Raw genomic sequence first — 11,563 nt, forward strand, 5'->3', positions numbered from 1 at the left:
GCCATGTCCTTCTCCAGTGCATGGAAGTGAAAAGTGAAAGTGAAGTCACTCAGTGAGGTCGTGTCTGACTCTCAGCCACCCCAGGGCTGCAGCCTACCAGGCTCTTCTGCCCATGGGATTCTCCAGGCAATGGTACTGGAGCGGGCTGCCATTGCCTTCTCTGATTTCCTTCTCTACAAGACAGCGTTTTGAAGATATTTTCTCCTGGATATTGCTTTTGATGAAGGAAGGGGGATCCCTTCCAGGGCTTGAGAGTGAGTTCTTGTCTGACACTTGGCAATGAGTCGTCTGAGGAGAGGAGTGCTGTCCAAGCGAGAGGCTTTATTGGGAAGGGCTGCCGGGGCGCAGGGCAGGAGGGTGAGGGAAACGGAGAGAACCACTCTGCCACGTGGCTCACAGTCTCAGGTTTTATGGTCATTGGGTTAATTTCTGGTTTGTCTCTTGCCAGTCACTCTGAATTAGGATCCTTCTTGAGGGCACACGCATCACTCAGCCGAGATGGATTCCAGCGAAGTGGATCCTGGGAGGTGGGTAGGACCTCTGAACTGGAGCCTCCCATCTCCTTCTGACCTCTCCAGAATTCTGGTTGGTGGTAGTTTGTTAGTTCCTTGTTCCTTACCAGGACCTCCTGTTGTAAGATGACTCCTGCAAGGGTTTTCTTTTCTCTGTTGCCTGGCAAGGGTGGGTGGTCAGTGGTTCATTTAACAGTTTGTTTTTGGTTCTCTCGAGTAAGGTCCTCCACAGGGTAAATGTATAAAATTATAAAAGGCAACGTTTTAAATAATTTATATTCATAATTTGGTAAGTTGGCTTTTTTTGTGTGTGTTAGACCTGATCACCAGACCAAAGGTCATGTAGATCTTTTGTTGTTTTCTAAAATTTCTATAGTGTTTTAAATGGAATTACCTTGTTGCAAAGTTTGTGTTTATGTGCATATTTTTCTAAACAGTTATTTCTTTTTAGTTCATTGATCACTGCTTTACAATATTGGTTTGATTTGTCATACACCCACATGAATTAACCATAGGTGTACCTATGTCCTCTTGCTCTTGAATCTCCCTCCCACCTCCCACCTATTCCCACCTCTCTAGGTGATTACGGAGCCCCAGTTTGAGTTCCCTGAGTCCTACAGCAAATTCCCATTGGTTGTCTATTTACAAATGTTGGTGTACCTGCATCCATGCTGCTCTCTCCACTCCTCTCACCCTCTCCCTCTTGTTCCCCACCCTTGTCCGTAAGTCTGTTCTCTATGTCTGCATCTCCATCGCTGCTATGTGAACAGACTCGTCAGTACCATCCTTCTAGATTCCATGTTTTTCTCTTTGACTGACTTCCCTGTTTAAGACACCCTAGGTTCATCCCCTTCATTAGAACGGACTCAAATGTGTTGTTTTTTATGGCTGCATTCCATACAGGCTCTGAGTGTTCCTTAGCCATGTTTTGCAGAGGGTCATGGAGCTATTCTGCTCCATTTCAGTTTGGGCTTCCAGCCTGAGTGCTCGCAGCAGAGCTGCTTCTGGGTGAGCCCTCTGAGGTCTGTGAGCGCCGGGCTGCCCGCTCTTCTCTGGCGGCCTGCAGGGGGCGCCAAATCCCCCTCTGACCCGCGGGCACAGGACGCTTTGCCTTTAGACTCTGCTCGGTGAGCAGCTGGCTGGCGGGAGCTTTGTCTCAGGACCATCAGGGCTCAGGCTTCTGGATAACGGGGCTGCATTCAGGCAGAGAAGAGCAGGGTTGCCTCAGTGCCCACCAGCAGGGAGGCGCTGCAAGAGCGAAAAATGAGGACGGAGTAGACATTTCCTGTGTCCAGCTGAGGGCTGACTGGAGGTCCATCTCAGAGGACTCGGGGGAAAGAGCTCCGTGTGAAAAACGGTGGGGTTTTAGTTAGGTTTGTGTTAGATGACCTCGAGGATGACCACTGATGTTCTTCCGTGTAGGTGGCCATTTTCCTGTCACTGTTTCTTGGGAAGACTGTCCTTTCCTCTTCGCTCGTTCCTGCTCTGATTTTCAGGAATTGACCATGTACGTGTGGGGTTCGTTCCTGGGCTCTCTATTCTCTCCTGGAGTCCCTGTGTCTGTGTTCCTGCCAGTTCCTCACGGTGGTGGTCACTACAGCTCCATGATGCAGTTTGAAGTCGGACAGGAGGATGCCTCCAGCTGTGTTCCTCTTTCTCAGAGTCTTTTTGGCCGTTTAAGGTCCTGTTCAACATTAGCAGTCTAATATTAGGAATATTTCTATTTGTGTGAAAAATGCCATTGAATATTATTTTGTGATTGCAGTCAGTGTATTTGTTGATGACTTTGGTTGGAATGGACCTTTTAATTCCTCATTGTTCCAGTGCGTGAGCGTGGAGTAGTTTTCTGTGTATTTGTGTTTCCTTTGGTTTCTTTATCAGTGCTTTCTCGTTTTCAGACGACTGGTCTTTTATGTCCTTGATTAAGTTTGTTGCTGGCTGTTTTACTGTTTTTGATGCAGTGATAAGTGGGGTTTTCTTAATTTTTGTTTCTGCTTGTTATTAGTGTATAGAAACGCAAGTGATGTTTGTATATTGATTGGGATTGTAAATGGTAGTATTTTATACGGTTGTAAATCGATCCGAAATGATTCAGCTTTACTGATTGTAGTCTAACAACTTTTTGTCAAGTTATGTGGAAAATTTTATTTGTAAAATCTGTTTCTCCTGCAATAGGTCATCCAGAGGACCCAAGCCACGGTGTTTCCTAATAGACTTCCCACAGTACTTCTTCATTCCATGTGGACTCCTTCAAGGGCAGTGAGCATCACAGCTTCCCTTGAACTTCGTCTGGGTAAGTCTTGGCCTGTAGAAGAAACCTTCCTGCCTGTCTACTCTAAATTTCCTTTGTGGTATTGACATGGTTGTTTTCAAACATAGTTTACTTTCCAGTCATTTAAAATGTACAGAAAACGCCTAGCAATGGGAAAAGGTGCTCGCATTTGCCACATCATCTAAAATACTCTTATGTGTTTTATCCAAAATGGGTGCCTTCTGCAGAACCACCACATAATCTCCAAAATCAGGAAATCATATGGTTTCTACATTATAATGTAATCCACAGCCCCACTTCCACTCTTAGCAATTGCTCAAGTGTGTGAATATATCTTTTTTTCCATCCTCATCCTTTTTTCTTTGTTTAGAGTGTTACTGAGATTTTCAGTTATTTGGACAAACTTGATGGATTGAAAGCAGACATCGTGAATATGGGTTCTGGGTGGCCTTTTCTATATGGATTTTTTCCACTGAAGATGGTTTTAATGTTTATTCATGTTGTAACATGTATGAATCCTGCATTCTTTTTCTCCCCATAGTAATTAAAAATAAATAACATGCCATTTAGCGTTTAGATATTTGTAAGCACACAGTGTTGCAGCAGACAACCTTTACTTGTTTTCCAAATCAGTTTAACAATGTGCACCTTGTGAGTGCTTTGGAGAAACTCAGGAAACTGAGTCAGTGACTGAAATGGCTCAAGATATCACCTTAAATACCATCTTCACCTAAAAACAAAACAGGCACTTCCTGGTGGTCCAGTGGCTGAGACTGGACACTCCCAAAGAAGGAGGCCCAGGTTCATTCCCTGATCTGAGAACTAGATCTCCCATGCCACAGCGAAGAGTTTGCATGCTGTAGCCAAATATCTTGCTTGCCTCAATGAAGGTCGACCTGGCGCAGCCAAATTAAAACAAACAAACAAATATTAACAAAAATAAAACCGAAGGAAAGGAAGGGTACGGTTGTTGTACAGATTTACGGCTTAGCTTTCCCTATTGATAGAAAAGAAAAAAAGAGTTTCAAAAGACTGTGTCTCATCCTTCTATCTGGCATAGAGAGAGGATTCCTTTGAAATGAGATTTCTCTGGTAAATTGACTCACAGAAGAGCCGTCTTGAACTTGGGTTTCAGAGATGATCATGCGTCCTCTAAAAAAAAATAATAATTTGGTCCAACGAATTCTCATGCTGAGGTGGTATATTTTGTGGTAGCATTTGCTCCCCTTCATTTTGGATGTATCCCCATTTGTTTACACAGTCATCTACTGAAGACATCTCGATATTTGAAATTTTTTAGTTATTACAAGTAGAGCTGTTGTGTATAATTGTGTGAAACTTTTTGTCTGGACACGTTTTCAAAGCTGTTTAGTAAGTGTTACACATGTAGTATTCAGGTCACAGGTGAGCCTTGTTTAGCTGTGGAAAAATCCAGCTACGTTTCTCAGTGGCATGTGGGATCTTCCGGGGTGGGTGATCGAACTAGAGTGTCTTGCGTTGTCAGGCAGATTCTTTACCACTGAGCCACCAGAGAAGCTGTGCCCCACTCTTTTGTTGAGTTTACTGGATCTAATAGGTGTGCAGTGCTACTTCACTGTTATTTTAGTTTGTAATTTCCTAATGATATGTGATTTTGATTATTTTTGATAGGCTTATTTGCTATCTTTATATTTTTGTAGGCCAGGTGTTTAGGATTATACATTTTTATGAGATTGTTCTAGATTTTTTGGTATTGTTGGAGTACAATCCTTTATCAGATATGTATTTTATAACTATATTTTTCTGTGGCTTGGGTTTAAGTTTTGTGAATAAGGTTTTTCACAGTTTAAATTTCTAATTTTTTTAAGTTGATGTTATATATGTTTTAAATCCTCCTTTGGATAGACTTTAGTGTGCTGTTGTTGTTGTTAAATTTTATAAGCAAAACTGAGGTACTGTAGATACAGTTTTAAGCAAAGCTGAGGTATCATACATACAGTTTTGCCTTTTGTCTGTTGAGAAGTTTGAGTGAGTTTGGTGTAAACTCTAAAATTATGTCTACATTCATTTGATTGGATAGAGCTTCCAATTATTTGTCTAATTGGTTTTGGAGATATCATGGGAAGTCAGTTTTTCCAAGGGAAACTGGGGTCCACGAAACACGAACTCTCTTCGATCCGTCGGAAACACTTTCTGCTTTTTCTGGCAGATTTGACTTGTTTGGATATCTCATACGAGTGGAATCACAGAATGTTTGTCCTTTTTTTGGTCTGGCTTATTTCACTTAATATAATGACCATAAGGTTTGTCCACATTGTCACATTGTCAGAATTACTGACTTTGGAGGGCCGAATCAGATTCCACTGTGTGTATACCACAGTTTGTTTATGGAATGGGCTGCCATGGACACTTAGATTACTTCTGTTTGTTTGCCAGTGTGAATCATGCTGTTGTGAGTATGGCTGAAGAAGTATACAGTTTTTCAGCCCCCTTTCCCAAACCTTTTGGGTACATAGCATGAATTGGAATTGAACTATGTATTTATTCCATGTGTTCGTTTCGGAGTCATTTCTGTGATGTCTTGCAGAGTGGCAGCACCATTTAATGTACTTTTTTTGTATGGTGGAATACTGTTCAAGCTTCTGAATATACCCTGTGTTGCATATTCAGTCACCCACCAATGGACACTTGAATGTCACTATGAATATGTGTGTACCAGTTTCTGTTTGAATTATTAACAAATACATTACTATATATGAAAGAAGCCACAAGGACCTACTGTACAGTTTAGGAAGCTATTGAATATCTTATGAGAATGTATACTGGAAGAGACTCTCAAAAGGAGTATATGAAAAAGACATAGTAACCGTGATCATTACTGTGCCAACACTATGAGTTATCATAGTGCTACTCAACGTGTATTTATACATGCCACTAAAATATTCACATCTGTATGTATATTATAAAAAAAATTACATAAAATATCAAGAATTCAAACAGAGAATAAATACACTTCCTGTCATTGCTTGTCATCATTTATACGCTAATACTACCTGTAACACTCATTGTATAAGTGCTGGACTAGGAATTGACATTCTTGTAAACCAAGAGATTGTGAAGGTGTAAGGAAGTATAACTTATTGAATTTCTTAATGAAGGATTATAGAACTCTATGTCCATGAAGAAGTCTGTTTAATTGAGCCACATTCTTACTAGAGTGATGAGCTTGCACCCAACCCAACGTTCGTTCCCAATGAAATCCTGCAGTCCTCTGGCCTCAATGTCTGCTTCCTGCTATCGAGAAAGAAAAGATGAGGAAGACCTGACAAAACCGATGCTCTTTTTCTCTTTTTGATTTGTATTTTATCGCAGGGCTTGGCAAAAAGAGGGCCTAACCTGTTTTTAGAGTTCCATCCCAAGGGTTACTCTGGCATGTCACATATGTTGACAAACTAACTGCTGATTATTTTCAGCAAAGGACAATGATCTGCACTTCACTATCTGTTGCTTGAGCTGGAATAGCAGGCATCGCTTGAAGTGCAGTCCTTCATGCTGAAGTAGGCATCCCTGAAGCAACAGTATAAGAGGAACAAAAACATTTATCATGTAGACATCGCATCCCATGCATTGGTAATAATTTTTCAGTTATACCCATCATCATTGGAGGAACTGACTTGTCCCAGTAATAACGAGAGTAGCCAGTATAACGGTTCCTTGACTTACGAGTACTTCCTATGAGTACCCTTATGAGTATTTAAATCTCCTGTGAATCCTATGTGACAACCATACATACCAACATGAGTTATTAGTATTATATCAATATTTTTAGTCCTATTGTATTTCAACTAAAAATCTCAATACATAATTGTACATGAACTCAAGACATAAAATCAGTGCAAATACAAAGTGTTCCATCCTTTGAGAAAGGGAGAAAAATATCTCTGTGCTTTGCCTATTGCATTTTTATGTATTAGATCCTTCAGTATCATATTCACCGCACCCAACGAATGATTCACAAATCTTCAGAGAAGAAAGGATCATTTCTCTTTCACAATGAGTAGTTCAACTCTTCTCAAAGCAAAGTCATAAGTGAGTCTAATTTTGTGTGAGACCATGAATCCTCAGTGTTTCCATGATGCTTGTGCTTATGATGGGAGGTCTGAGAAGGCACTTCTGAAGGTTTATTCATACCAGTCGTTCTCATATGTATGGAGTCTTTAAAGGGTGAATCACTGAGGTGTTGCTTCTACACTTGTACTGGGCTGAGTAGCAACATGCCCTTTCTCCCTGAGTGCAGTAGACGTCTTCCCAACCTGTCTGTCTTCTGTCCTCTGGAGTATGTATTGCTTGAGCTCACCACAGCCTAGTAGATGGAAATCGTCAGGATATTCTGGAAACCCTTTTTATTTCAGCCTGTTCAGGAGGTTACAACCGCTGCAAACCTCTGGATTTTACAAAGCACTTTTAACAACCTCAGATGAAGGATACAAGTCAACACTCGCGACAGCCACAGGCTTCCATGGCCTATACATGACTGTGGGCTTTGCTTTCATAAACATCCTGTTTCTTATACCAACTAGGATGTCACTGTATTTTTTATTATCATTTTATCTTTGGTGGTTTTTAGATCTATTATGGATTTTCCTATATATCTTCACTTCTTGGTGAGGGTCTTATGTTAGTAGTAGTTACTACAACTGACTTCCAGTCAGTTAGCTGTGGTGCAATAGAAAAAAGAATGACCAACTGTATATTATTAATATTATGTATCAATATATTATTAGTTTTATTGTTTGCAGTCTCCAATTCCAAGTTTCTGAAATAAACATTCAGAAAAATCACAACCTTTTGTACAGTGTCCATTACGTTTCTCCTGTTTGATGTGGATATTGGCCTTTGGTTCTGTCACTAGCTTTGCAAGTAAAAAAAAATTAATTAGAGCTCCTTATGGTAATTTTACTGTTAGCAATAAGTATAGCATAAAGTGAACACAGAAAGGGTTAGAGTAGACCAAATATGAAAGTTAGTTTAAAAGAAAACATAGTGTTGAACGTTTACAGTAGGAATGTAGTGATGAAGTTCCTTTATTATTATTCTATCCTTTCAGTTTCTTTTGCAGGGATGTTCATGTACAGATTCCAGTACTATGGCTAGAGTGAATAATAGGATCATTATTCTCGAGAGCAACTCTACTAAGTCTTAACGCTCATGTCACTCAAGGTTTTTTTTTTTTTAATACCTATTATGTTGGTAGTGTTTGTAGTTTGTGAAGTCACATGAGTTGTATTCGTTCAAGCAATAGTATCAAACAGCTGCGGCATCAATTATAGATGTGAATCGATATAGAATGTGAATCCGTTTCACCGTGACAAGTTATTATTGAAGGTATTCTATGAATGCCAGTAACAAAGCTGTGCAGAAATAATACAGTGTTTATTAAGAAAACACAATTTACTAATTTGTTTTATTATTCTATTTCTTTTAAACCGATTTAATGACAAGAGGCTTAACTTTTCATTCACTTGTATGACTATCAGCAGTTTGACCAATTTGAAGAAGATGACTCGTTTCTAGTCTTCGTTATCAGCTCATCCCATCTACTAGCTTTAAAATCATTTAGTACAGAGCTCACCATCTAGGTGTTCATCCAGTGTTTTGTTTGCTTATCATGCAGGATCCTTTTAAAAGTAAAAGTATGTCTGTATGAGTTAGAACTCTGATCCCAACAGTCCATGTAGAAGCTTCCCCTGAGAAATGTATAGGTTTTGCACCAATGCTACTGAAATGTGTGAATGTGGTATACCATATATTACCCAAAGCAATTTACAAATTCAGTGCAATCCCTATCAAGATACCGGTGATATTTTTCACAGAACTAGAACAAATAATTTCAAGATTTGTATGGAAATACAAAAAACCACGAATAGCCAAAGCAATCTTGAGAAAGAAGAATGGAACTGGAGGAATACTACAAAGCCACAGTCATCAAGACAGTATGGTATTGGCACAAAGACAGAAATATAGATCAATGGAACAAAATAGAAAGCCCAGAGATAAATCCACACACATATGGACACCTTATCTTTGACAAAGGAGGCAAGAATATACAGTGGAGTAAAGACAATCTCTTGAACAAGTGGTGCTGGGAAAACTGGTCCACCACTTGTAAAAGAATGAAACTAGATCACTTTCTAACACCGCACACAAAGATAAACTCAAAATGGATTAAAGATCTAAATGTAAGACCAGAAACTATAAAACTCCTCGAGGAGAACATAGGCAAAACACTCTCCGACATAAACCACAGCAGGATCCTCTATGATCCACCTCCCAGAATTCTGGAAATAAAAGCAAAAATAAACAAATGGGACCTAATTAAAATGAAAAGTTTCTGCACAACAAAGGAAAATATAAGCAAAGTGAAAAGACAGCCTTCCGAATGGGAGAAAATAATAGCAAATGAAGCAACTGACAAACAACTAATCTCAAAAATATACAAGCAACTCCTGCAGCTCAATTCCAGAAAAATAACCCAATCAAAAAATGGGCCAAAGAACTAAATAGACATTTCTCCAAAGAAGACATACGGATGGCTAACAAACACATGAAAAGATGCTCAACATCACTCATTATTAGAGAAATGCAACTCAAAACCACAATGAGGTACCACTTCACACCAGTTAGAATGTCTGTGATCCAAAAATCTGCAAGCAATAAATGCTGGAGAGGGTGTGGAGAGAAGGGAACCCTCCTACACTGTTGGTGGGAATGCAAACTAGTACAGCCACTATGGAGAACAGTGTGGAGATTCCTTAAAAAATGGCAAATAGAACTGCCTTATGACCCAGCAATCCCACTGCTAGGCATACACATGGAGGAAACCAGAATTGAAAGAGACACATGTACCCCAATGTTCATCGCAGAACTGTTTATAATAGCCAGGACATGGAAACAACCTAGATGTCCATCGGCAGATGAATGGATAAGAAAGCTGTGGTACATATACACAATGGAGTATTACTCAGCCGTTAAAAAGAATACATTTGAATCAGTTCTGATGAGATGGATGAAACTGGAGCCGATTATACAGAGTGAAGTAAGCCAGAAAGAAAAACACCAATACAGTATACTAACACATATATATGGAATTTAAAAGATGGCAATGATGACCCTGTATGCAGGACAGCAAAAAAGACACAGATGTGTATAGCGGACTTTTGGACTCAGTGGGAGAGGGAGAGGGTGAGATGATTTGGGAGAATGGCATTGAAACATGTATAATATCATGTAAGAATCGAATTGCCAGTCTATGTCCGATGCAGGATATGGCACGCTTGGGGCTGGTACGCGGGGATGACCCAGAGAGATGTTGTGGGGAAGGGGGTTCATGTTTGGGAACGCATGTTCACCGTGGTGGATTCATGTCAATGTATGCCAAAACCAATACAGAATTGTAAAGTAAAAAAATAAATAAATAAAATAAAATAAAATAAAATAAAAATAATAAAAAAAACCAATGGTCTTTTCAAAAAATGATGATGAGTGATGAGTATGCATATGCCAACGAATGAAATGGGACCCATATGTCAAACCACATAAAAATATATCTTCCCTCAACATACATATAACACAATCATACATAATACATGTGCATTGACTCTCCAACTATGAAGTCATACCAACATGGATGTAAAATATCGCAATAAACTCCAAAGTTTAAAAGTGATGAAGATTGACTTTCGCCTGCTGGCGCTTCTTTTTCTGTCATCTCCATTATATTCGCTATGCCAATGAGTCATGTGCTGTGCTAAGTCACTTACATTGTGTCCAACTCTTTGGGATCATATGGACTAGGCCCCACCAGGCTCCTCTCTCCATGGGATTCTCTAGGCAAGGATACTGGAGTGGGTTGCCATGCTCTCCCTCAGGAGATATCTTCCTGCCCCAGGGATCGAACCCATATCTCCTATGTCTCCTGCATCGGCATGTTCTGTGTGTTCTTTACCACGAGAACCACCTGGGAAGCCCCAAGACACATGAACATCGGTGGATTGGGGATCCACGGGGCACAGACAGAACCGTTCCTCCAACAAAAATGAAGAATGACTTTAAAATCTCAAACAAAGCATGAGTATACGTGTTCACAACCGTCATGTAGCAAGGGTTTCTTCGATCTGAAAACTGGCATCGATGAAGGACTGTGTGAAGTATATTTCCAAGTCTATTTGGCAAACATAGCCTAAGTTGGCTATATTTAGTCCTCAAACGAATGAGAATGTCATGAGGAGTGGCCGTTTCAAATAAGTAGCATGGGAAGCTGTTTACACTTATTGTGATGCGTGGTATACCACATTCACACATTTCAGGAGCATTGGTGCAAAAACGATACATTTCTCAGGGGAAGCTTCTACATGGACTGTTGGGATCGGAGCTCTAACTCATACAGACATGCTTTTACTTTTAAAAGGATCCTGCATGATAAGCAAACTGAACACTGAACACCTAGACGGTGAGCTCTGTACTAAATGATTTTAAAGCTAGTAGATGGGATGAGCTGATAAGGAAGACTACAAACGAGTCATCTTCTTCAACCTGGTCAAACTCCTGATAGTCATACAAGTGAATGAAAAGTGAAGCCTGTTGTCATTAAATCGGTTTAAAAGAAATAGAATAGGAAAACAAATGAGTAAATCTTGTTTTCTTCATAAACATGGTATTATTTCTGCACAGCTTTGTTACTGGCATTCATAGAATACCTTCAATAATAACTTCTCACGGGGAAATGGATTCACATTCTATA

General features: G+C 39.8%; 1 long non-coding RNA gene across 1 annotated transcript in view; it reads left to right on the forward strand.

Annotated features, from left to right (window-relative positions):
* The window catches only part of LOC120860636, a 41,274-nt gene extending 32,709 nt beyond the window's left edge, over window positions 1–8,565 (forward strand). The window contains exon 3 of the long non-coding RNA XR_005720381.1: window positions 8,403–8,565. This is a non-coding gene — a long non-coding RNA (uncharacterized LOC120860636). The remainder of the gene's footprint in view (window positions 1–8,402) is intronic.
* Window positions 8,566–11,563: the final 2,998 nt, after the last annotated feature.

The sequence above is a fragment of the Oryx dammah genome, unplaced genomic scaffold (genome assembly GCF_014754425.2).
Source record: "Oryx dammah isolate SB20612 unplaced genomic scaffold, SCBI_Odam_1.1 HiC_scaffold_11150, whole genome shotgun sequence".
Lineage (NCBI taxonomy): Eukaryota > Metazoa > Chordata > Mammalia > Artiodactyla > Bovidae > Oryx > Oryx dammah.